The 26,742-nt window shown below is 41.0% G+C and overlaps 1 long non-coding RNA gene across 1 annotated transcript; it reads right to left on the reverse strand.

Moving 5' to 3' along the window:
* Window positions 1–4,197: 4,197 nt before the first annotated feature.
* Window positions 4,198–26,742, reverse strand: LOC100351168 (uncharacterized). Its single transcript, XR_011390138.1, has 2 exons — window positions 26,676–26,742; window positions 4,198–4,338 (listed from the first exon to the last, which is right to left on the reverse strand). It is a non-coding gene; the product is annotated as an uncharacterized lncRNA (long non-coding RNA).

Raw genomic sequence — 26,742 nt, forward strand, 5'->3', positions numbered from 1 at the left:
TCTCTCTCTCTCTCTCCTTCTTTGTCTCTGTATGTATCAAATTAAAAAAAAAAATAAAAGTTGCTGAGGGCAAACTTATGACGCGGTCACATACCCACGCCCTCTGACTGCATTCCACCTCTCATCCAAGACAGCTAAGGTGCCGTAAGCGCTCAGGCTTGCAAATTTCCCCCTGCAGCCGCACATGTGGGAGCAGGGGTGAGGAAGCCTCGTCTCTGTGCTTGCTGCTTTCAGCTCTTGTGTGGCAGGCAGCTCAATACCTTGGACATGGGCACTGGGCAGAGCTCTGCAGGCACCGCTCCCACCTGCCCCTTTCTTCTCACGTTGAGTTTACCATCCTAAAAAGGTGTCCTCTCCTCTCCCTGGTGACCCCTTGCTGCTGTGTGTCTTCCCCCAGGAATACCCATTCCTCACCTGTTCAGCAGCCCCTCTTCCATCACCACACTTGTCTGAGGAACTCCTACGCAACCACAAGGATGCAGAAGCAGAGATATTTTCTCTGGATAGCATCCTTGCACCCCCATCAGCCTCAAAACTGAGTGGAAACCCACACCAAAATGTTCTGTTGGGGAGAAGAGGTTTCCTTCTTCACCCACCACAAATTGTGTGACCAAAAGCCCCTAATAAAAGCTTAGCAAGAGAAAAGCAAGCAAAATTATTTCATGGAAGGTGGACCTGAACGGGAGGCACAAAGAAACTGGGGGACATGGGTGCTTTATGAACAGTCATGGATCAGATGGTGACAGAACCAGCATCTGTTCTTCTTCATCTTCCTCCCTTCAGATCTGGTTCAGTGTCTGGAACATAATGGATCCCTGATACGTGAGCTAGAAAGAATGAATGCTGGGACGGGGAATGGAGACTCTCTGTGCTTTGGGTCCATGAAAAGGTGAGACCAAGGAGCACCTGAAAGTTATGAAACAGCACCACATACGAAAAGCCACATTTCCTGGAAGAAAGAGCCACAGGTGTGCCATGCTGAGTCCTAGCAGTCATGGAACAAACCATAAACTGAAGTCTGGTGCTTGGGAGGAAATGTAGAAATTTCACAGACACACAGAAAGGTGGCATGAATTGTCTCTTGTCTAGTATTTGCTAGCAAAACAACAGGAAACAAGCTTCAAATTCCTTAACTGATGGTCCTTTCATCACACACGATGATAGACATTGGGTAAGTCTAGTGATGAAACCGAAACCGAGGGGCTGAAAGCAGCAACAGGGCCTCCCTACAACAGCGCCACCTGCGGCAGCTCTGAAGGCACACTGCCCGCTTCTCCCCTCAGAAGCTAACCTGCCGGGCATCCAGTCCTGACGACAGGCATCCTCGAAGGCCCCCAGGGCGCAGCCAGGGGGCTGGGACTTGGTCATTTGTGCCCAAGACAGGTCTGCATTAAAGGGCAAATGTACGTGAACACTCCCACTTGGATGGGCCACGGCAGGTCTGTGCAGCAATCTGAGGCTTTCCCCACACAGCCCCGCTTCTTCCCCCTGCCTCTCACAGCCCCCATTTCTCACGGACCCTTGTGTGCGCAGGACGCCACTTCGCTGTTTCCGTGATGGAGGACCGGACGCCTCAGCATAGCCGAGTGGAGGCTCCCGAGGAACCACAGTCGGGGCGGGGCTCTCTGCCAGTGCCAGCGAGCTCCAAATCCAGAGGATTAAACAGTGGTCTCTCCCCACACCACGGATCAGGCTTCCCTGGGGAGCTAACAGGAGCAGTGAGTCTCTTCCACGCCTTGAGGGCGGAGTCCAACTTTTTTAATGGGAAGTGAGATACTCAGCAGACTCATAGAATGGCAGATGTCCTAAATAGCACTCTGGCCTCAGAATCAGCCCTAAAGGCATTCGGAGCTGGCTGAAAAGCTCATGAGAGTATTTCAGGCATGGAAAGCCAAGACACTCTGGCAAAAGATCTCTGCAAGTGAGATCCCAGTGGAAAGAACAGGTCATCAAAGAAGGAGGTACCTTTCTCTGAAGGGAGGAGAGAACCTCCACTTTGACTATGACCTTGTCTAAACAAGATAAGAGTCGGAGAACTCAGAGGGCTTCCATAGCCTTGGAAACTCATGACTGGTGCATAGGGAGATTACTGATGCCATAGACAGGAGTGTCAATTGGTAAAGTCAACAACAGGAGTCACTGTGCACTTACTCCTCATGTAGGATCTCTATCCTTAATGTGCTGTACATTGAGATTTAATGCTATAACGAGTACTCAAACAATATATTTCACTTTGTGTTTCTATGGGGGTGCAAACTGTTGAAATCCTTACTTAATGCATACTAAACTGATCCTCTGTAAAAAAAAAAAAAAAAAAAAAAGAAAGAAAGAAAGAAATTATCAATTCCCAACTTGACTCTCACTGGGATTAAACATGACAATAGGTCTGCTCTGATTTCATCATCATTTAAAAAAATCATCTATTATTTTTCACTTTATGTTTCTGTGTGGGAGCAAACTGTTGAAATCCATACTTAATGTATACTAAGCTGATCTGTATATTAAGATAATCGAAAATGAATCTTGATGTGAATGGAAGGGGAGAGGGAGTGGGAAAGGGGAGGGTTGTGGGTGGGAGGGACGATATGGAGGGAAGCCATTGTAATCCATAAGTCGTACTTTGGAAATTTATATGCATTAAATAAAAGTTAAAAAAAAAAAAAACCCTAAATGTCTGTGGCTTTGTATCATATGAACTTGGCTTTTCTACCACGGAAGGATCTCTGTGACTCTTTCTTTGATGTGAAGAGAATGTGGATAAAGGAGGAGGAAATAAGGGGCACCAAAAAGGAAATCCACATCATTTCATTTTTTTTTTAAAGACTTGCTTACTTATTTAAAAGGCAAAGTGACAGAAATAGAGGGACACACACACACACAGAGAGAGAGAGAGAGAGAGAAAATTCTACCCTTTGGCTCATTCCACCTTCATCAGCCAGCCTAAATCCCAGAGCGTACCTGTCTGTACATGGGTCCCTACCCGCCCCTGCACCATTCATAGTACCCAAAAGAACAACCTATGTGTACCTTTAAAACATGGCATAATTTTGATTTTCCCATCAGGCTCTCAGAGACGTAGGTCATGGTGAGAAGAGAACTTGGCGCACACACTGGACCAGAGAGTAACTTTGCTCTAGTATGTTCTGTCAGTGACAGCTTAGAATCAGGTCCATGTGCTTTGCTTTGCTTCCCAACTTTTACAGGAGTCAGAGGGCAGCTAATAGGGCACCTGGTTCACCCAGCACGTTGAATCAGGGCCTTTCCAACAGGGGAGAATCGATGTTTAAAAATAGTTCTCCAGGCCAGTGCCACGGCTCAATAGGCTAATCCTCCGCCTGCGGCGCCAGCACACAGGGTTCTAGTCCCGGTCGGGGCGCTGGATTCTGTCCCGGTCGCTCCTCTTCCAGGCCAGCTCTCTGCTGTGGCCAGGGAGTGCAGTGGAGGATGGCCCAAGTGCTTGGACCCTGCACCCGCATGGAAGGCCAGGTGAGGCACCTGGCTCCTGGCTTCAGATCAGCGTGGTGCGCCAGCCGCAGCGGCCACTGAGGGGTGAACCAACGGAAAAGGAAGACCTTTCTCTCTGTCTCTCTCTCACTGTCCACTCTGCCTGTCAAAAAAAAAAAAAATTGTTCTCCAAATACTGATCAAGTAAAAGAGGTCATTTCATTAATGATGTGATGAGAAGTGGATGTTTGCATGAATGACACTGCCACTGGCTGTGCTGCTGAAGAGACCCAGGCTGTATGAACGTGCTACACAAGGCGTGAACTCATCTAGGACAGATAAGTACGTAATGGGGCCAAAGTTATAAAGCATTTCCCAGTTTGATAAATGAATCAAACTGACACTCCAGAGTCTTCTGGGAACAAGCGTAAAAACTTGGAAAAATCAACATCCTTCTCTGAGCAACTCTGATGAACTCAAAGGGTATTTCCTGGATTTCACAGCCCAGGAGGTCATTCATTGACCCAACTGTGCATGCCATGCCGTTAACTCCAAACTGGACACTGACTGCCAGGAAACTGTCAAGTTTGATTCAGAGTCACTAAAAGAAGCATGAAAGAAGAAAGTATAAGGATTTCTCCAGAATGAAGCCTCTTTGTCTAGTTCTAAACAGTTCTTTGCTAGACATCAGCCAGCCCGAAAAAAATGCTTCTGGTCTCTGTAATCTCCCGAAAGCACTTAATGATCACTTACAGACACCGCTAGGAGTAAGTGGAAGCGCATGGGTGCTCCTGTCACCACTGAGAAAGCCGAACTGGAATCCCACGTGGATCAGTTAGTCTGTATCCATCTATGGGAAAGCTGTTTAGCCTTTTGGACACTCAGTTTTCTCATCTGTAAAATGAAGGTACTGTCACTGGTCTTAGAGGTGGTTGCAAGGATTGGACGCAGTTCAGCCCAGCAGTGGCATAAAGAGCTGGTCTTTGACACCACACCCCCTGTGCCCAGTTGTGTGATTTTAGATAAGTTAATTACATCTTCTGTGCCTCAATTTCCTCATATGATAACATCTACTCACAGTGTTGTGATGAGAATGAGTTATTACAGATAAAACATGGAGAGTCAACTTGGCACATAGTAAGAACTTCACAAGTGGTTGCTATTATCACCATTATATATGCACAAAGAACCAAGCACAGGCTACACTGCACTACACTGCACATTCCAGATACTCAGGGAACATGATTTCTCTCTCTCCACTGCACTTTCCACAAATTGTAAAGTAACTGTGACATAACACTATTCAGTGCCTGCCATTTCCAGTCCCTTTCGTAAATCAAAGGATTGTCCCCTCATCTTCGTGAGCTCAGACTTCTTGGCCTCATTTCCCAATGGAAACATTGCAAACATCACTGACCCCAAGCCCAACAAAAGCGACATCTAAAGTCCTACTCACAAAATAAATATGCACATCCCTTCAACCCAACCTGGCCCCAACCAGTAACTGTGCTCTCCCTCAACTTGCTGACCTGGCCACATGCTTCAAAGACACATGATTCCATAATCAAGCACCTACAATAATATAAATCACAAAGAGGTGGCCATGCCTCAAGGAAGCCATAGCTAGTAAGAGACAAACAAAAGCAGAGAGGGACAGCAACCATGAGAGACAGGCCAAGTGCTACAGGAGAGGTGTGATTCAGTAGGCGACTCAGAAAAAAATTTCAGGAAGGAAATGAAATTTGGATTCCATAGTCATTGCCATGTAGAATTTCAAAAGACAGTGATGTGAGTGGGGAATTCCACATGGAAGCAAGAGTGGGAGCCAAGATTCAGCTCTCAGAAAGCATGGGGAATGCATCAGGAAATGTAAGTCATCACTATGTGGGACAGCTTAGTGCAGTGACGTGCAAGGATGCTTACAGGAGAGCTGGGGAGCATCAGGACACACATGCTTCTCAGGTGGGAGGCCAGCGAAGGTTGGGGAAAGGCAAGAAGTAGGCATGGTCAAAACTGGTTCTTGGATGGTAAATCTCACAACAACGTGGAGGATGGATTTGAGAAAAGGGAGATGGGAGGCTCTGACAAGTGTATGGGTGAGAAATGGTGGGAGCAGAAAGGGAGGATAAGAAAGACACGGAATCTCATGTCTATAGACCTCGACCAGTGACTGGATTTGGAGGTGCACAGAGAATGGTCAGCGAGGAGTTCCACGTCTTGCACCTTGCTGCCTGATGCACAGTGTTGCCTGGGGCAGTAGGGGAAGATTCTGGCTCTGGTGAGAAGAGGTGAATTGGGTTCATGCCTCTGAAAGAGTGGAAACTGCCCTCTCTGAACATCCTCTGACGCAACTGCCGAGAGTAGGAGCAACTTCCTCAGTGCTTGCTGTATTTCCAAGAGGGCCCTGGGAAAATCACGGGGACTTGCGACAGGTGTGGAGCAGGAAAGGTTGACAAAATCAGAAGCAGGGATGGGAATAACATGCTGCTTTTCTTGGGTTTGTCTTTCTTACAAGGGACAAAGAAATGGATGACAGGAGCTACTTCCCCCACTAGATTGGAAGCTGCATGAGGACAAAGCTGTTTTATTTTTTTTTCCTTTCCTATTTTGTTCACTGATATATAGTTCTAGTCCAGGAGTGGGAACACTATGGCTCACAGGTCCTACAAGACCCATGGAATCATTTGGTCTGACCCTACCTAGGCAACTGCAGGCAAGACTCAAAATTCAATAGATCTATAGCAGACTAATATTGAAATTAATAACTTTATATGACCTGTGAATGTTACAAATATCCAAATAACCCTTGGCAGAAAAATTTCCCTGTCCCTGCTCCAATGCCAAGAACATAATTTGAAACTATAGTGAGAGATAAGCAAATGTTTGTTGAATGAATGAATGATCCCTGCTTTCTAACGTGAAGAAATAAGGAATCAAACTGAGGATCATTAAGCAAACTCAGGATACCCTCCCACCCCAGTCATCTACTGTGCTTGTTCTTTTCATTCTTTCTCATCATTGTCCAAAAATCACCTAGAAATGCTTCTCAAAGAGCCCTGTTTTTTTCTCACACTCTTGCAAAGCTATCAGGAATTGACAATTGCAGGCAAATATAATCAGGGTTATGGCATCATCTCCCTGAAAAACTGAAGCTGTTTCTTTATCATGTCAAGAAAATCTGGTGCTGCGTTGGAAATAGACTGGGTTAAAAACCATGCAACTATTGGATTTCTTTCTTAATTTTATTCTATATTTATATGCTCACTGAATTATAAGTCATCGCTTGTCATTTATGGGGGTTTGTTTCTAGGATCCCTCTCCCTCTCCCCTTGGAGAACCAACTCTGTACATGTTGGATTCCCTTATATAAAATGGCATCATCCTTGAATATAGCTAACATTCATCCTCTCATATAATTTAAATTATCCTTAAAGACTTAAAAAAAACTGAATACAATGTAAATGCTCTGTAAATGGCTGTTATATTGTATTGCCTAGGGAATAAATACATGGAGAAATGTCATTACATGTTCAATGCGTATATAACTGTTTTTCCAATTATTTCCAACTACAAATGGTTTAATCCAGGGATGAAGGACCCATGGATACAGTGGGTCATCTGCATCTCATCCATGTCCTTCTGAAAGATAGATAGTAGGAATTTGCCATTTGCAGACTGAGATACCACCCGTGATGATGTGAATCTCTTTTGATGCCATGAGAGGATAGCTTGTAACCAGTTTTGGGAAATCTGAGCTGTGGATTGCAGGCCCTCTCAGATCACGTCCAGGTTCAGTGATGTATGGGAGAGAGAACACCACAGTAATGTGATGTGGATAAGAACAGGGAAAAGAAAGGATGTTATTCCAAAACGTAGCTTATGAGTCAGGTCAGTCTTGATATCAGAAGCCTTCAGCATCAGGCTCACCCATCCGGACCCATGAAGTCACATTGTGGCTTATCTTCCTTTTATGCTTCCTGAAACTTAATCATGGTTTCCTCCATGGACATCACACAGCTTTATATGATCAAAGAATGCTTTCCTTTTTGGAGGCTGCTACTCAAGGGCTAAGACTGACTTCCAAACTCACACCACTAAACTACGCAAGACTTGACGTGAGCAACTCAACCCATTCTTCCTAATTATACTGTGCAGTCACTTATTATGTGCCTACTGCATGCAAGGCACACTGAGAATACAGACACACAGATGAATATATGTGTCTCTGCACTGAAGAAAACAACAATTGCTGTGCACACACACACAAAAAATATACAACCAATTTCCTCTATCACAGACCTTACCAGGGCTAACCTGGAGTCTGAACATTGCTCATGCTTAGCCATTGTAGGTGGTTTTACTTCATCTTTGTCCTGACTACCTTCATCCCTTCCAAGGAAGCACAGGAAAAAATACAAATTCACTTGCTCGTTCTACATGAATTTATTAATGAATCCATGACTGTGGGAGCCTCACATGCTGTGACTGTGGGAATTCTGTGACTGCACATTAGGGCATGGGTTGTAGCCAGGTCTCTGGGCAATCATTGTATCTGGTATCAGAGTCTCAAAGCTCCTGGACAGCCTGTGCTCACACTGAAGACTGAATAGGTCCTTTGTGTAGCTCATACACCATGGTGGGTGAGGGTTTAACCACTATGAGATAACCCTAGGTGTTGGTCACCTTGGAAGAGAGGAGGTGAAATTGGGATTATGTCAACTGACCTGGTTATACCCTCCCCCACTGCTGACAACAGAAGAGCTTTACCATGCCTGATTTGCGTGTCACCCTGGATTTTCACCCGATTCTTGAGTACTGACCAGAGCTCCTTGATCCACATAGCACATGCCTCTGGGTATTCACTGAAGGAGCAGACACTCCTCTAAGCCACAGAGGCATAGTTCAAAGATAAAACTCACTAGTAGAGAAAACAAACAAATGTTTGGACAAATACCTAAAAATAAACACAGAAATACAAGAAATAAGAACAAAGAAGACATCATGACTGACTTCCCTAAAGGAACACAGCAGCACTTCAATATTATAATGAGAAGATGAAGAAATTTTTGAAATGCCTGAGAAATAATTTAAACATGGTCTGGGGGCTGGCACTGTGGCACAGCAGGTTAACACCCTGGCCTGAAGGGCCAACAACCCATTTGGGCTCCGGTTCTAGTCCCAGCTGCTCCTCTTCCAATCCAGCTCTCTGCTATGGCCTGGGAAAGCAGTAGAAAATGGCCCAGGTCCTTGGGCCCCTGCACCCACATGGGATACCCAGAAGAAGCTCCTGGCTTCTGGTTTCGGATCGGCACAGCTCCAGCTGTTGTGGCTATCTGGGGAGTGAACCAGCAGATGGAAGACCTCTCTCTCTCTCTCTCTCTACCTCTCTCTGTAACTCTGTCTTCCAAATAAATAAAAATAAATCTTTAAAAAAATGGTTATAGAATTATTCAGAAGCAATGAGAAGTAAATTCATGAGTTAAAAAATGGATGAAAAAAAATTAAAGAAATGGATGAAATAAAGATATGGATGAAAAATTTTACACAATAAAGAGATTTTGAACAGAAATAAAACTGAAATATTGGAAAAGAATTCTATATTATAATTCTATTCTAGTATTATAAGTATTAGAAGAATTCAATGTGTCAAATAAAAAACACAGTGGAAAACCTTAACAGCAGACTTGGTGAGGCAAAAGAAAAAATATCCAAGCTAGAAAACATCTCTTTGGAAATATCTTTTTTTAAATTTTTTAAAAAATTTTTTTGGACAGGCAGAGTGGACAGTGAGAGAGAGAGAGACAGAGAGAAAGGTCTTCCTTTTCTGTTGGTTCACCCCACAATGGCTTCCACGGCCAGCGCACTGTGGTCTGCGCACCATGCTGATCCAAAGCCAGGAGCCAGATGCTTCTCCTGGTCTCCCATGCAGGTACAGGGCCCAAGCACTTGGGCCATCCTCCACTGCACTCCCAGGCCACAGCAGAGAGCTGGACAGAAAGAGGAGCGACTGGGACAGAATCCAGCGCCCCGACCAGAACTAGAACCCGGGGTGCCAGCTCCACAGGTGCAGGATTAGCCTAGTGAGCCATGGCGCCAGCTTTGGAAATATCTTAATAAGCAAAAAAAAAAAAAAAATTAAAAAAACTATTTGAGATTTATGGGATACTATCAAACAACCCAACATACAGATCTTAGAATTTCCTGAGGCTGTGGAAAGAGAGAATGGACTAGAAAGTCTATTCAGGGAAATAGTTATAGAAAACTTGCCTAATTTGGAGAAAAAAAGGGATATCCAAGCACAGGGAGTACATAGAACTCCTACTAGAAATGACCAGAAAAGATCTTCACCACAACACATTGTAGTCATACTTTTAACAGTAGAACATACAGAAAAGATTCTAAAATGTGCATGATAGAAACATCAGATAACTGTCAGAAGATCTCCAATTAGACTGAAGGCCAATTTCTCATCAGAATTCCTATAGGCTAGGAGAGACCTAGTCCATGTCATAAAGGATAAAAACTGTCTACCCAGAATACTGTACCCTACAAAACTCTCATTTATGAATAAAAGTGAAATAAAGACCTTCCATAATAAACAGAAATTGAAAGAATTTGTCACCATTTGTCCAGCCTTACAAATGATGCTTAACTATCTGCTACATATAGAAACACAAAAGATAGTCATCTTTATGAAAGAATAGGAAGCTAGAAAATCTCTCATTAAAAGTACAAAGGAAGACCAAAGCAAACAATAGGAATATTTACAGAGAAGCAGCAGGGCCAAGTCGTACTTATCAATAGTAATCTTGAGTGAAAATGACCTAAATTATTCAATTAAAAGATAATGACTAGCTGAATGGATTAAAAAAACAAGATCCATCAATTTGCTGCCTACAAGAAACACAGCTCACCAACAAATATTCAGGCAGACTGTAAATGAAAGGATGGAAAAAATATTCCATGCAAACAGAAAGCAAAAAATGAGCATATGTAGCCATTCTAGTATCAAACAGAATAGGCTTTAACAAAAAGCTGTTAAAAGAGAGGAAGATGGGCATTATGTAATGATTAAGGAATCAATTCAACAGGAAAATGAGACTATAATAAATGTATATGCAACAAATGCTGAGGCATCTGACCATTTAAAACAAATGTTAATGGATCTAAAAGGAGACAGTCTGCAATACAACAGTAATGAGGGAACTTCAACAACTCATTTTTATAAATGGACAGATCAACTACACATAAAATCAACAAAGAAACAACAGAACTAACCTACACTGTGGATCAAATGTATCTAATTGATATCTATTGAACATTTCATCCCACAGTTGAAGAATACACATTCTTTTCATCAGTGCATAAAACTTTCTCTAGGATACACCATATGCTGGGCCATAAAGCAATTGCCAGAAAATTTTTAAAAAATGAAGCCACCATGTATTTCTTCTAATCACAATGGAATAAAGCTGGAAATTAGCAACCAAGAATCTAGAAAATATGCAACACATGGATACAGAACAACATACTTTTGAATGAACAGTGGGTCATAAAATATATCAAAAGGGAGATCAAAAAATCCTGGGAATGAATGGATATGACAATACAACATATCAAAAGTTATGGGATACAGGAAAAGCAGGTTAAGAGGGAAGTTTATAGCAATCAGTGCCTACATCAAGAAATCAAAAGGCGTCAAATAAATGTGCTATCAGTGCATCCCAGGACCTCAAAAAACAACAAGCCAAGCCCAAAATAAGTAGGAGGAAAGAAATATTTAAAATTGGAGTAGAAATAAACAAAACTGAAATCCAAAAAAACATTATGAAAGATCAGGATAATGTATATCTGGTTTATTGAAAAATTTTAAAAAATTATATACCATTAGCCCAACTAAGAAAAAAGAGAGATGATCAAATAAAATCATAGATGCATCCCAATAAAAATATGAATGACATTCTTCTCAGATCTACAAAAAAATGGTACTAAAACTCATATAGACACACAAGAGACCCCAAATAGCAAAAGAAATATTATACAACAAAAACAAAGCTGGAGGCAACACAATATCAGATATTAAGACATATTACATGACAATTATAATCAAGAAGGTCTGGTACTGGCACAAAAATAGATATGTAGACTAATGGAACAGAAGAGAAACTCCAGAAATCAATACAAAATCTACAGCCAACTAATCTTTGACAAAGGAGCTAAAATCATTCCCTAGAGAAAGGACAATCTCTTCAACAAATGGTGCTGAGAAATTAGATCTCCGAGTGTAGAAGTATGAAACAAGATCCATACTTTACACATTGTAAAAAAAAAACAACTCAAAATGGAACAAGGATCTAAATCTGTTACCTGATAACACTCAGAGTACTAGAGGAGAACATTGGGAAAACACTGCAGGAGCTTGGCATATGCAAAGACTTTCTGGAAAAGACCCTTAAAGCACAGGCAATCAAAGCAAAAATAAATAAACATGATTACACCAAGCTGAGAAACTTCTGCATTGCAAAAGAAACATAAAAAAGTGAAGAAACAACAAATAGAATGAGAGAAAAGACTTGCAAACAATAAAACTGATAAGGATTGATATTCAGAATCTATAAATAACTCTAGAAACTCAACAACAACAACAAAACAAACAATCCAGTAAAAAAAATGGGTAAAAGACTTGAACAGGCATGGGGGGTGGTGAACCAACGGAAGGAAGATCTTTCTCTCTCTCTCTCTCTCTCTCTCTTTCTCACTGTAACTCTACCTGTCAAGTAAATAAATAAAAATCTTAAAAAAAAAAAAAGGTCATTCAAATGGCCAACCCACATGAAAATAGCTCAAGAACACTAGCCATCCGGGAAATGCAAATCAAAATCACATTGAGGTTTCACCTCATCCCAGTTAGAATGGTTCTCAAACAGAAATCAATAAACAATAAATGCTGACAAGGATGTGGAAGAAAAGGCACCCTAATACACTGCTGGTGGGAAAGTAAACTAGTACAACCATTGTGGAAGGCATTATTGAGATAGCTCAGAAAGATGAACATAGATCTACCAGATGAATAATTCTACTCCTAGGAATTTACCCATGGGAATTAAAATCAGCATATGAAAGAGTTACCAGTATGCCCGTGTTTATTACAGCTCAAGTTAAAATAGCTAAGATATGGAATCAATCCAGAAGTCCATCAGCTGATGACCAGGTTAAAAACATGTGCTATATATGTATTAGGGAATACTATTCAGCCACAAAAAAAGAATAAAATCTTGTCTTTTGCAACAAAATTAATGCAATTGGAAACCATTATGCTTAGCAAAAAAAGCCAGTCCCAAAGAGAAAAATACCATAAATATTCCCTTATCTATGGTAACTAATAAAGTATAAAAATGTATTGTTAGGATAATCCTCCGCCTGCGGCACCGGCACACCAGGTTCTGTCCCAGTCAGGTTGCCGGATTCTGTCCCAGTTGCCCCTCTTCCAGTCCAGCTCTCTGCTGGGCCAGGGAGTGCAGTGAAGGATGGCCCAGGTCCTTGACCCTGCACCCGCATGAGAGACCAAGAGAAGCACCTGGCTCCTAGCTTCTAATCAGCGTGGTGTGCAGGCCGCAGCGCATAGGCCGTGGCGGCCATTGGAGGGTGAACCAACGGTAAAGGAAGACCTTTCTCTCTGTTTCTCTCTCTTACTGTCTAACTCTGCCTGTCAAAAAAAAAATGTATTGTATACGAAGCTTTGATGATTGTTTACAGCTCTGAACAGTGGGGTTTTTCCTTCTTACTATTTGTTGAACTCTTACTTAGTGTAGGATTAATCTCATGAGTAAAAATTAAACTAAAATTAGATCATTGTAAACATTAAGAGAGAGATTAAGAGAGGAAGCAGGAGGAAGTGTGGGAGCATGGGCAGGAATAAGGATAGGGTGGGAAGTATCACTATGTTCCTAAGTCTGCATAAATGAAATACATGAAATTTGTATACCTTAAGTAAAAGTTTAAAAAATAAATAAATAAAAATAAAATCAGAGATGTAACAAATAAATAAAATAAAAAGAAATAAAATAAAAGAAATAAAAAGAATCATCAGGAATTACTTCAGCTATATGCCAACAAATTTTGAAATCAAGAATAAATGGATAATTCCTGGACACATCTAATCTACCAAAAGAGGCATGAAGACACCAAAAACCTAAACAGACCAATAACCAAGATGGAGATTGAATCAGTAATAAAGATCATACCAACAAAGAAAACCCAGGACTAGATGGTTCCACTGCTGAATTCTACAAGACTTTAGAGAAGAAATGATTCCAATTCTTTTGAAACCATTCAAAATAATTTTAAAGGAGGGAATCCTTCCAAACTCCTTCTATGAGGCCAGCATCAACTTAATAGCAAAACCAGAAAAAGAAACAGTGAAGAAAGAAAACTATAGACCAATATCCCTGATGAACATAGATTCAAAAATCTTTAACAAAATGCAAGCTAATCAAATCTGAAACTTCATTCACCTGGACCAAGTGAGAGTTATCCCTGTCGTGCATGGATGGTTCAACTTACACAGATAAATAAATGTGATACATCACATTAACAAATTGAAGAATAAAAAGCATATGATTGGCCAGAGCCACAGCTCACTAGGCTAATCCTCCACTTGCGACGCTGGCACACCATTTTCTAATCCTGGTTGGGGCACAGATTCTGTCCAAGTTGTTCCTCTTCCAGTCCAGCTCTCTGCTGTGGTCCGGGAAGGCAGTGGAGGATGGCCCAAGTCCTTGGGCCCTGCACCTGCATGGGAGACCAGCAGAAGCACCTGGCTCCTGGCTTCGGATCAGCACAGTGCGCCAGGCGCAGCACACCAGCCAGAGCAGCCTTTGAGGGGTGAACCAACAGAAAAGGAAGACCTTTCTCTCTGTCTCTCTCTCTCTCTCACTGTCCACTCTGCCTGTCCAAAAAAAAAAGCATATGATTATCTCAGTAGATGCAGCAAAAGCATTTGATAAAATATAACATTCTTTCATGAGTAAAAAAAAAAAAAAAACCTTTAGAAAATTGGGTATAGAAGGAACAATCCTCAGTACAATCAAGGAGTATATAACAAACCCACAGTTAGCATCATATTGAATGGGAGAAATGTGGAAGTATCTCCACTAAGATCTAGAACCAGACAAGGGTTCCAAGTTTCATCATTGCTATTAAACATAGTCCTGGAAGTTTTAGCCAGAGCCATTAGGCAAGAAAAAGAAATAATCTGGACACAAATTGGAACGAAGGAAGTCAAATTATCCCTGTTTGTAGATGACATGATTCTGTATATAGGGTAACTAAAATACTCCACTAAGAGACATTGGAGCTCATAAGATAGTTTGGTAAAGTTTCAGGATATAAAATCAACACACAAAATTCCATAGCCTTTGTAACACAGACAAATTGATGGCTGAGAAAAGACTTGAAGGTTTAGTCCCATTCACAATAGCCAAAAAAAAAAAAAAAAAAGTTAAATACCTTGGAATAAATTCAATCAAGGAGGTGAAAGATCCCTACCAAGAAAATTATAAAACATTAAAGCAAGAGACAGAAGAAGATATAACACATGAACACATGGAAAAATCTTGCATATTAGTGTACTGTAAGAATTAATATCATCAAAATGTCCTTACTAACTAAAAGCGATTTACAGATTCAATGCAATCCCAATTAAAATACCAACAACATTCTTCTCTGATCTAGGAAAAATGATGCTAAAATTCATATATAAACACAAGAGACCCTGAATAGCTAAAGCAATATTAAACAAAGAAACAAAAACAGATGTGTTACCGGAGGAAGCAAGGGTTCTTGTCTTCGCACAAGAAAGAATTCAAAATAGCAAGGTTTATTAGGGTAGGAACATCCATAAGAATAGATGGGCACCTCTCCAGACAGAACCTGAGAGACAGTACCCAGTCGCTCAGACTCGGGGAGAGCAATGTTACATGGTTGAGTGAAGAGAATACACCTGGGCAGGCCAGGTGGCTCAGCAGAGAGGGCTGAGTGCACAGTCCAGTTGAGGCGGGGATTTTTAAGGGGATGGGTCTTGTCTTCTCCTCCTGGAATAAAGGGCTTTTTGGATGTAAATACTAAAAATTCCTTTCTGAGTTTTCCCCCTGAAGTTATCAGACAGGAGGAACCTGGTTGGCATCACCCCAGTTAGAGGAAGGATGGGCAGGACCCCCTGGAAGATCAGGATCCGGGGCAGGATGCTTGAAGTGCAGATACTGGGCTGCACCTGGAAAGTTATCAGGTCGAAGGAGCAGGACCCTCACCTGGAAGATTATCGGGTAAAAGGGGCAGGGCAGGATGTTTCAAGTGCACATACTGGGCTGCACCTGGAAGGTTATCAGGATGACCTTGAGATGCAGATGTGTTGGACCTAGATGTCAATTCCTTAGGCCTTTGTCATGCACACATAAGCTCATTTCTGACTTCCTACCTAAGAGAAGCATCACAATACCAGACCTCAAGACATGCTACAGGGAAGTTACAATCAAAACAGCTTGATACTGGCCCAAAAATAGACATATAAACCAATGGAACAGAATAGAATCCCCAGAAACCCATACATGTGTCTATAATCAACTAATCTTTGACAAAGGGACTAAAATCATTCCTTGGGGAAAGGACAGTCTCTTCAACAAATGGTGCTGGGAAAATTGGATTTTGTATGTAGAATTATGAAACAATACCCTAACCTTTTGTCTTATAAAAAAAATAAAAATGGATCAAGGATCTAAATCTATGACCTGATACTATCAAATCACTAAAGGAGAACATTGAAGAAATTCTACAAGACATTGGCAAAGGCAACGGCTTCTTGAAAAAGACACCAGAAGCACAGGCAATCAAAGCAAAAATAAATGGGATTACATCAAACTAAGAAGCTTCTGCATTGCAAAGGAAACACTCAGCAAAGTAAAGAGGCAACCAACAGAATGGGAGAAAATATTTATAAACTATACAACTGATAATAGATTAATATCCAGAATCTTAAAAAGCTTAAGAAACTCTATACAACAATAATTCAGTTAAGAAATGGGCAAAAGACCTGAACAATCATTTTTCAAAAGAGGAAATTCAAATCGCCAACAGACACATGAGAAAAATTCTAAGAATCACTAGCCATCATGGAAATGCAAATCAAAACCACAATGAGATTTCACCTCAACCAAGATAGAATGGCTCTTGTATAGAAATCAACAAACAATAGGATGTGGGGAGAAAGGTTCTCTAGTCCACTGTAGGTGGGATGCAAACAAGTATAGCCATTATGAAAGACAGTAGGAAGATAACTCAGAAAACTGAAAATTGATCTGCCATATGACCCAGCCATCCCCCTCATGGATATTTACCCAAAGGAAATGAAATCAGCATATGAAAGAGTGATCTGTACCCCCATGAAGCTCATTTAATAATAGCTAAGACATAGAATCAACCAACATGCCTGTCAATGGTGACTGGATAAAGGAAATGTGGTATATATACACTATGGAATATTACTCAACTGTAAAAAAAGAATGAAATCCTGTCTTGCAACAAAATGAATGCAACTGAATCTTACACTTAGTGAAATAAGCCAGTTCCCAAAAGACAAATACCTTATGTTTTCCATGATCTGTGGTAACTAATAGAGTACAAAAGAAGTACTATATGTTAGTGAAATTGACAGTTTGAGAACTGATTATTCTTTACAGTTCTGTCTCTACTATTGAGAAACAGGTTTTTTTCTTTTTGTTGAATTCTTTACTTAGTGGAGGGTTAATCTTATGATTATAAGATAAGATGTAATTGTCATTATAACAATTAAAGGAAAGAATAAGAAAGGAGGATCGGAGCATGGCTGGGTGAGAGAGTATGGTGGGAATTATCACCAGGCTTGTGAATCTATATATATCAAATGCATGGTATTTGTTCACCTTATATAAATTAAAATCATTTTTAAAAAGGTTTGTTTATTTATTTGAAATTCAGAGTCCCAGAAAGAGATAGACAGAGAATTTCCACCAGGGGTTCACTCCAATGCTAGCAATAGCCAGGACTGATCCTCAGAGCCAGTAACTCCATCTAGGTCTCCCATGTGGGTGGCAGAGGCCTAAGGAGCCATTATCTGTTGCTTTCTGAGGTACATTAGCAGGGAACTGGATTTTCAGCTTAGAATTTGGGACTCAAATGGGTGCTCTGATACAGGATGCCAGCCTTGCAAGTGGTGGCTTAACCTACTGCACCACATTACTGGCCCCTATTATTGCTGCTTAGCTTCCCAGGTTATCTCAACATACTAGGTTACCATATTACATTATTTAGACATTTACCATTGCAAATAATCTAATCTTGCATGATTTACAGTATCCAATGCTAATATTGAAATATAGAAAGGGCAAGGGTAAAAAATAAACTTAAAGCAGAGCCAGCATTGTGGTGCAGTGCATTAAACCACAGCTTGTGATGCTGGCATTTCATATCAAAGTGCCAATTAAAGTACTAGTTGCTGTTCTTCCAAGACAGCTTCCTGCTAATGTTACTAGGAATACAGTGGAAGATGACCCGGATACTTAAACTCCTGCCACCACATGGGAGACCCAGATGGAATTTATGAATCCTGGCTTCAGTCTGACCTAGTCTTGTCTTTTGCACATTTGGGGAATTAATCAATGGATAGAGGATCTCATGTCTCTCTTTTTTCCCTCTCTGTCTCTGCCTCTCTGTCTCTGTATAATGCTCTGCCTTCCCAACAAATAAATAACGAATAAATATTTTAAAAAAACAAAGTAAAATAAAAGAGAGCATACTTTGTGGTATATCAGATTAAAACATTGCTTGGAACTCCCACATCCCATAGCAGCATGCCTAGTGTTGAGTCCTACTTCCCCTTACAATCTAAATTGACCCTAATGTCCCTGGGATGCAGCAGATGATGGCCCAACTACTTGGGACGCTATCACCCTTGTGGAAGACCTGGATGGAGTTCCTGGATCCTAAATTCTGCCTGGGCCAGCTCTGGGTATAACAGACATTTGGGGAGTGGGCCAGCAGACGGAAGACCCCTCTCTCTGTCACTCTTTCAAAATAATTTTTTTTAGAAAAAAGAAGGATAGGGCCGGCACTGTGGCACAGCAGGTTAACACCCTGGCCTGAAGCACCAGCATCCTATATGGGAGCTGGTTCAAGACACGGATGCTCCGCTTTCGATCTCTGCTATGGCCTGGGAAAGCAGTGGTGGATGGCCCAAGTCCTTGGGCCCCTGCATCCATGTGAGAGACCTGGAAGAAGATCCTGGCTCCTGACTTCGGATCAGCTCAGCTCCAGTCATTGCAGCCAATTGGAGAGTGAGCCATCAGATAGAAGACCTCTCTCCTTCTGCCTTTCTCCTCTCTGTAACTCTGACTTTCAAATAAATAAATAAATCTTTTTTTTTTTTTAAAAGAAGGGCAAGAAAGTATTTCAGCACTAAAGGAAACTCAACAATAGGTAAATAAAGGCTCTTTGCTGGTTTGGAACAGAAACACAACCCCAAAGCCCTGCCATTCTCGTCTCTTCCTCGGGAGGAGGTGGCTCTGCTTCTCCCTATGGTTACTCTTGCCTTTCAGGAGCAAGCTTCTCCCACCCTCTCTGCTCCTTTTCTTCTGCTACTTCTGCTCCTGTCTCAGCTTTCAGCTGACATTAGATGTCCTCAACAGAGAGAACAATGAGGGCTGCTCCCATGGCTGGGATTCTTGCACCCAGACCCTCCAGGAGGCTCCCAAGATTTGAAGGACCCCAAGGCTGGCCCCCCACTCCATTCTCTAAGTGGCAACATCAGTGGGGACTCCCAAGTGCTGTCTAAGGGGTGCAATGCAGTGATCACTTGAGGATTGCTTGGATTTCACCAAGTTTACATGCATACGAGATAAACAAGGATTCAGAGCTATCTAGACAGTTCAATGAGCAAAATGTGCAACACCTTGAATCTCCTTTTGAAGTCTTTTTTTTTTTAAAAAAGATTTATTTATTTGAAAGGCAGAGGCAGAGAAAGAGAGAGAGAGAGAGAGAGAGAGAGAGAGAGAGAGAGGTTTTCCATCTGCTGGTTTACTCTCCAAATGGCCATAATGGCTGGAGCTGAGCTGATCCAAAGGCAGGAGCCAAGAGCTTCTTCCTGGTCTCCCATGCAGGTGCAGGGCCCAAGGACTTGGACCATCTTCTACTGCTTTCCCAGGCCATTGCAGAGAGCTGGATCAGAAGAGGAGCAGCCAGGATTCAAGCCAGCATGCACATGGGATACCAGCACTGCAGGTGGCAGCTTTACCCACTACACTACAGTGCCAGCTCCCCCATTTGAACTCTTGAAATCTGAATCCACCATCATCCACCACACCAAACCTACACTCCCCACAGCCACTCCCATCTCAGCTGAAGACAGGTCCACCCTGAGTCATGGAACTGGATTCCTCCTGATTCCATTCCTTCCCTCGCATCCTGCATTTGCTTTGACAGGAATTCTTAAGAATTCTTGAGAATCTGTCTCCACCCTGTCACCATGCTCCAAATCACCATCACCCCCTGCCACCCTCACTGCTTTAGTTTCCTAGCTGATCTCTATGCATCTCCCATTGCTTCCCTTACTAACCTGCCCCCTCCTACCTATTATCAACACAGATTATCCTTCTGAACATCAGTCACAGCATTTCAGCTCCCTGTTCAAAACTCCAGCAGTCCTGGTGTGACCTGACCTTTCCCTATTCTGTCTCACTACTCTCAGTCTCACCTACTTTCTTCCAGACACACTGGCTCTGGAGTGTTTCTTGGATGAAATCCCCTCATCTCTACCTTCTGTATTAACTGTCATCTCATCCTGGAACAAACTTCCTCCAGAAAACCACAGGGCTAACCCCCTGAGTTCCCACAAGTGTCAGGGCATATGTCATCTACTTAGTGACAATCTCACAAGCATTCCCAACTCCCACACCTACCCTATGAGGTATTTTATAATATACCATGTGATTTGCCATCTTTTGATAAAAATTATTAAAAAATTATAAAAGTTCTATAAGGAACCTTCTACCAAACCTAGATCATGGAGATGACTGGCATTTGGAGAGTGAACCAGAACACAGAGTGCTTGCTCTCTCTTTCTCTGTCTCCCAAATTAATTTAAATGATAATAATAAGGATAATGGTATAATCAAGTTTCTCAATGAATTTATAAATTCTTAGCCAATATGGAAACTAAGATGTGATCTACTCATCTTAGTTTATCAAAGAAGTGCTTCTGGAAGAAGTAGGTTTTGAAACAAGCCTGGAACTGGTGTAAAGAGACATAAAATCTTCAGTAGAGGATAGAGAGTTTTCTCATTGGTCTATCATAGGGCAAGTAAGGGGAGGGCAGCAAGTCAGGATGTGGTGAGTCATAAGCTGGGCTACCACAGTCATCAGGGGCATTCTTCCCCATGGCAGAAACACAAGCCTCCAGTGTGGCTGATGTGCCTGGGAATCTGAGCACACTAGGCATGACTCAAGACCAGTAGAGATTCTGGGAAGAGAAATAGGGGGATGAAAATGCCTTCATGAAGCATTAGTTTTTACCCACAGAAAAGGAAAATCTGGCCAAATACCACAATGAAAAATCCCAAGTGCACTTGGGTACTCCATTCCAAGTGAAGCATAAAATGTCAACCATATTGCTTTCGCAGAGCTATTTCAATCACTGGGTTCATCAAATCCAAGTCCTCCTTTTGGTGGTCACAGGGTTGAAGCCACAGAGATGCACTCTTGTAGAGAAACTTGAGGCCATCTGAGACAGAGCTAGACTTTGTAGCACTTCTCTCTATCTCAGGTTCAAATCTTTTTCAAAATATACACAAAGAGAGCTTTAATATCACAAGAGAAACATTTCTAGTAACAAAAAGAGTTTTTTAAAACAGCAAGAAGTTCTTTATTTACTTATTTGAAAGGTAAATAGAAAGAGAAAGAGATCTCATCAATCTGCTGGTTCACTCCCCAAATGCTGATAACAGCAAAGCTGGGCCATGCTGAAGCCAGGAGCTGGAAACCCAAACGTCTGCCATTTAGGTGGCAGAGGTTGGAGTCATCCCTTGCTGCCTCCCAGATGCATAAATTAGCAGGAAGCTGGAGTCAAGAGCAGAATCAGGATGGTAACCTAAGCACTGCATCAATATGATAGGTAGGTCATCTCTTAACTACAAGTCAAATGCCCATCCCCCACGGGGCTTTTTGTAAGCAAAAATAACATGATTCCTTTGAAGTATGTTCCTGGGGAGTTGTGAAATTATTTCCAGCTGTTAGTACTCAGGTATACTTTTTAATTTTTTTAAAATAAAGAGAAAAGATTTTATGTATCACATATACACAATTTTAAGCACATAATGATACTTCCAATCCTCAGTCCCTCACTCTCAAATTCATTCTTTCTTTCCTCCTTCCTTCCTTTTGATTTCTGTGATAACATACTTTCAATTTATTTGATAATCACAGGCTTAATCCTCCACTAAATAAAGAATTCAACAAGTATAAAGCACAATTACCACTGTTCCTCAGGAGTATAGACAGGGGTTATAACCATAATCATACCAGAGATTTTAATTTTACTCATATACATTACATTTTTGTACTCTGTATACCAACTATCACAAATCAGAGAAAACATGATAGCTGTCTTTTGGGGTCTTAGTTATTTCACTAAGCATAATGGTTTCTAGTTACATCCATTTTGTTGAAAAAGACAAGATTTTACTCCTTTTGTGGCTGTATAGAATTCCATAGTGTGTGTATACACACATACACACTATGGAATTCTATACATATATATCACATTTTCTTTATACAGTCATCAGTTGATGAACATCTGTGTTGATTCCATATCTTAGCTATTGTGAATTGAGCTGCAATAAACATGGTGGGCCGGCACCGTGGCTCACTAGGCTAATCCTCTACCTGCGGTGCTGGCACCCCAGGTTCTAATCCCGGGTTCTGGTCCTGGTTGCTCCTCTTCCAGTCCAGCTCTCTGCTGTGGCCCGGGAGTGCAGTGGAGGATGGCCAAAGTCCTTGGGCCCTGCACCTGCGTGGGAAACCAGGAGAAGCACCTGGCTCCTGGCTTTGGATTGGCACAGCGCACCAGCACTAGTGGCCATTTGGGGAGTAAACCAATGGAAAAAGGAAGACCTTTCTCTCTCTATCGCTCTCTCACTGTCCTGTCTGCCTGTCAAAAAAATAAAATAAAATAAACATGGGAGGTACAGATAACTCTTTTGTATGTTGATCTCATTTCCTTCAGATAAATTCCCAGAAGTGGAATGGCTGGATCATATGGTAGGTCAATTTTCAGCTTTCTGGGGAATCTCCATACTGTCTTCCATAATGGTTGTATTAGTTTTGACATTTCTGCCAGCAGTGTATTAGAGCACCTTTCTCCCCACATCATCACTAGCATTTGTTATTTTTTTATTTTCAGATGATAGCCATTCTAACTAGGGTGAAGTGAAACCTCATTATGGTTTTGATTTGCACTTCCCTGACAGCTGGTGATCCTGAGCATCTTTTCATGTGTCTCTTGGCCATTTCATATTATTCATTCTTTGAGAAATGCCTTTTCATGGCCTTTGCCCATTTCTTAACTGGATTTTTTTTGTTTTTCAGCTATTGAGTTTCTTGAGCACCTCATATATTTTGGAAGTTAATCCTTTAATGTATAGCATAACATTTTCTCTCATTCTGCCAGTTGCCCATTCACTTTGTTGAGTGTTTCCTTTGCTGTGCAGAAGCTTCTTAGCCTGAGGTCATCACATTTGTCTATTTTGCTTTTATTGCCTGTGCTTCTGGAGTCTTATCCAATAAGTCTTGCCTATGTCAGTACCTTAGAGTGTTTCCCCTATGTTTCCCTCTAGTATTTTGATGGCTTCAGGTCTTAGATTTAAATCTTTCATCCATTATCCATTGTCGTTGATTTTTGTGTAGGGTTCAAGGTAGGAATCTTGTTTTATATTTCTGCATATGGAGATCCAGTTTTCATAAGACCATTTGCTGAAGATACTGTCATTTTTCCAGGGAGTGGTTTTGTTAATTTGTTAAAGATTAGTTGGTTGTAGATGTATATTAATTTCTGGGATTTCTAATCTGTTCCATTGGTTCTCGTGTTTATTTTTGTGGCAGCATCAGTACATTTTGATTGTAACTATCCTATAATATGTCTGGAAATATGGTATTGTGATTCCTCCAGCTTTTTTTTTTAAGATTTATTTATTTATTTGAAAGTCAGAGTTACAGAGAGAAATATATATATATATATATATATATAGAGAGAGAGAGAGAGAGAGAGGTCTTCCACCTGCTGATTCACTCCCCAGATGGCCACAACAGCCAAAGCTAAGCTGATCCAAAGCCAGGAGCCAAGGCTTCTTCGGAGTCCCGACAGGGGCCCAAAGACTTAGGCCATCTTCTTCCACCTTCCCAGGCCATTGCAGAGAGCTGTATCAGAAGGGGAGCACCTGGAACTTGAACCAGCACCGATATGGGATGCCAGCACTGCAGATGGCAGCCTTACCAGCTGTGCCACAATGCTGGTCCCCAGCTCTGTTTTTAATGTTTAATATTCCTTCAGCTTCTTGGGGTCGCCTGTGTTTCTGTATGAATTTTACAGTCATTTTGTCCAAAATCTGAAAATGTTCTTGCTTTTTATTTGGATTGCATTGACTCTGTAAATTGCTTTGGGTGGTATGGGCATTTGGGTGATGTTAATTATTCCGATCCATGAATGTGGGAATATTTTTTTATTTTTGTGTTTTATTATATTTATTTCCTTATTATGTTATAATTTTCATTGTGGAGATCTTTCATACCCTTGGTTAAATTTATCCTAAAGGCATTTAAATTTTTGTAGCTACTAAGAATGGAAATGATCTTACAAGTTCTTTCTTTCTTGGTCATATCATTTTGGATACAAATGCTATTGATTTTGGAGTACTGATTTTATATACTGCAATTTTACAAAAATTTCTTATAAGTTCCAATAATCTCATGGTAGAGGGTTTTGGTTCCCCAATATATAGGATCCTGTCATCTTCAAACAAGGATATTTTTACTTTTGCACACTGTATTCTGTGAAGCTCTCATTATAAATGAAGGTGAAAAAATACCTTCTAAAATAGAAAGTAAAAGAATTTGTGACCATTTGCCTTAGAAATGATAATTATGTACTACACACAGAAGCAGTGAAGGATAAGCCATATCATGGAAGACTGTAAATACAGAAAACCTCCTAGTTAAAGCACAAAGTCAATACAAAACAAGCAATAGAAATATTTATGTACAATTACAGGACCAACTCATACTTATCAACAACAACCTTGAATGTAAATGGGCTAAATTATCCAAAGATAAAGATTGGCTAAAAAGATTAAAAAACAAGAACCATCTATATGCTGCCTACAAGAAACACACCTCACCAACAAAGATACATACAGACTGAAAGTGAAAGGATTGAAAAACATATTCTATGCAAACAGAACTCAAACTGAGTAGGAATAGCCATCCTAATATCAGACAAAATAGTCTTTAGAAAAAAAACTATCAAAACAAAGAATTTATTATACAATGATTAACGGATCAATTCAACAGGAAGATGGGACTGTAGTAAATGTAAATGTACCCAATGCTAGGGCATTTGCCTATTTAAAAGATTAGAATGAACTGATAGTTTCCTGGACACATACAGTCTACTAAAATTGAGGCACAAAGACACTGAAAACTTAAATAGACAGATAACCAAGATGGAGATTGAATCAGTAATAAAGACCTTCCCAACAAGGAAAACTCAAGACCCGGTGGCTTCACTGTTGAATTCTACCAAACTTGTGAGGAATAAGTAATTCCAATTCTTCTTAAACTATTAAAACAATTAAAAGGGGAAGAATCCTCCCAAACTCCTTCTATGAGGCCAGCATCACCTTAATTCCAAAACAAGAAAGAGATCTATATACCAATATAACTAATGGACATAGATGCAAAAATTCTCAATAAAATACTAGCTAACAAAGATCAATCACCTAGACAAAGTGGAATTTATCCCTGGTATGCAGGGATGGTTCAACATATGCAAATCAAAATATGTGATACATCACATTAACAAACTGAAGAGTAAAAAGCAATATGATCATCTCAATATGTGCAGAGAGAGCATTTGATAAAATACAACATCATTTCATGTTAAAAACCTCAAACAGAGCCGGCGCCGTGGCTCAATAGGCTAATCCTCCACCTTGCGGCGCCGGCACACCGGGTTCTAGTCCCGGTTAGGGCGCCGGATTCTGTCCCGGTCGCCCCTCTTCCAGGCCAGCTCTCTGCTATGGCCAGGGAGTGCAGTGGAGGATGGCCCAGGTGCTTGGGCCCTGCACCCCATGGGAGACCAGGAAAAGCACCTGGCTCCTGGCTCCTGCCAGGATCAGCGCGGTGCGCCGGCTGCAGCGGCGGCCATTGGAGGGTGAACCAACGGCAAAAGGAAGACCTTTCTCTCTCTGTCTCTCTCTCTCACTGTCCACTCTGCCTGAAAAAAAAAAAAAAAAAAAAAAAAAAACCTCAAACAAATTGGGTATAGAAGAAACATTACTCAACAACACATCAAGACTATATGACAAACCTGTAGCCAGCATCATATTGAATAAGGAAAAGCTAGACGTGTTTCTACTAAGATCCAGAACCAGACAAGGATGTTCACTGTCACTATTACTATTCAATACACAGTTTCTGAGTGTTAAAGTGATCATATAGATAGGAATCAGTGTTTAGGAATAATAATAGATATAGACTGTTGAGGAACAGTTATTTAATATATAATCTGTTGAACTCTTTACTTAGTATAGAGTTAATCTTCTGTGTATAAAGTTACTTTAAAATAGATCTCAGTAAAAATAAGACTGGGAATAGGAGAGGGAGGACGAAGAGGGGTAGGAGTGTGGGTGGGAGGGTGGGTATGGTGGGAAGAATCACTATGTTCCTAAAGTTGTATTTGTGAAATGCATGAAGTTTGTATTCTTAAATAAAAGGTTTCTTTGGGGAAAAATGGAAAAAAAATATACGGTTCTGGCAGTTTTAGCCTGAACCAACAGGCAAGAAAAAGATACCAACGGGATATAAATTAGAAAGGAGGAAGTTAGATTATTACCGTTTACATCTTTTTTAATTCCCAAAATTCATCAAATCTTTACCTTTGAGGTGACTGGTTGTATGAAATAGCTATAAGTCTTTCTTTCTTTTTTCTTTTCTTTTTTTTTT

The sequence above is a fragment of the Oryctolagus cuniculus genome, chromosome 7 (assembly GCF_964237555.1).
Source record: "Oryctolagus cuniculus chromosome 7, mOryCun1.1, whole genome shotgun sequence".
NCBI classification, from domain to species: Eukaryota; Metazoa; Chordata; class Mammalia; order Lagomorpha; family Leporidae; genus Oryctolagus; species Oryctolagus cuniculus.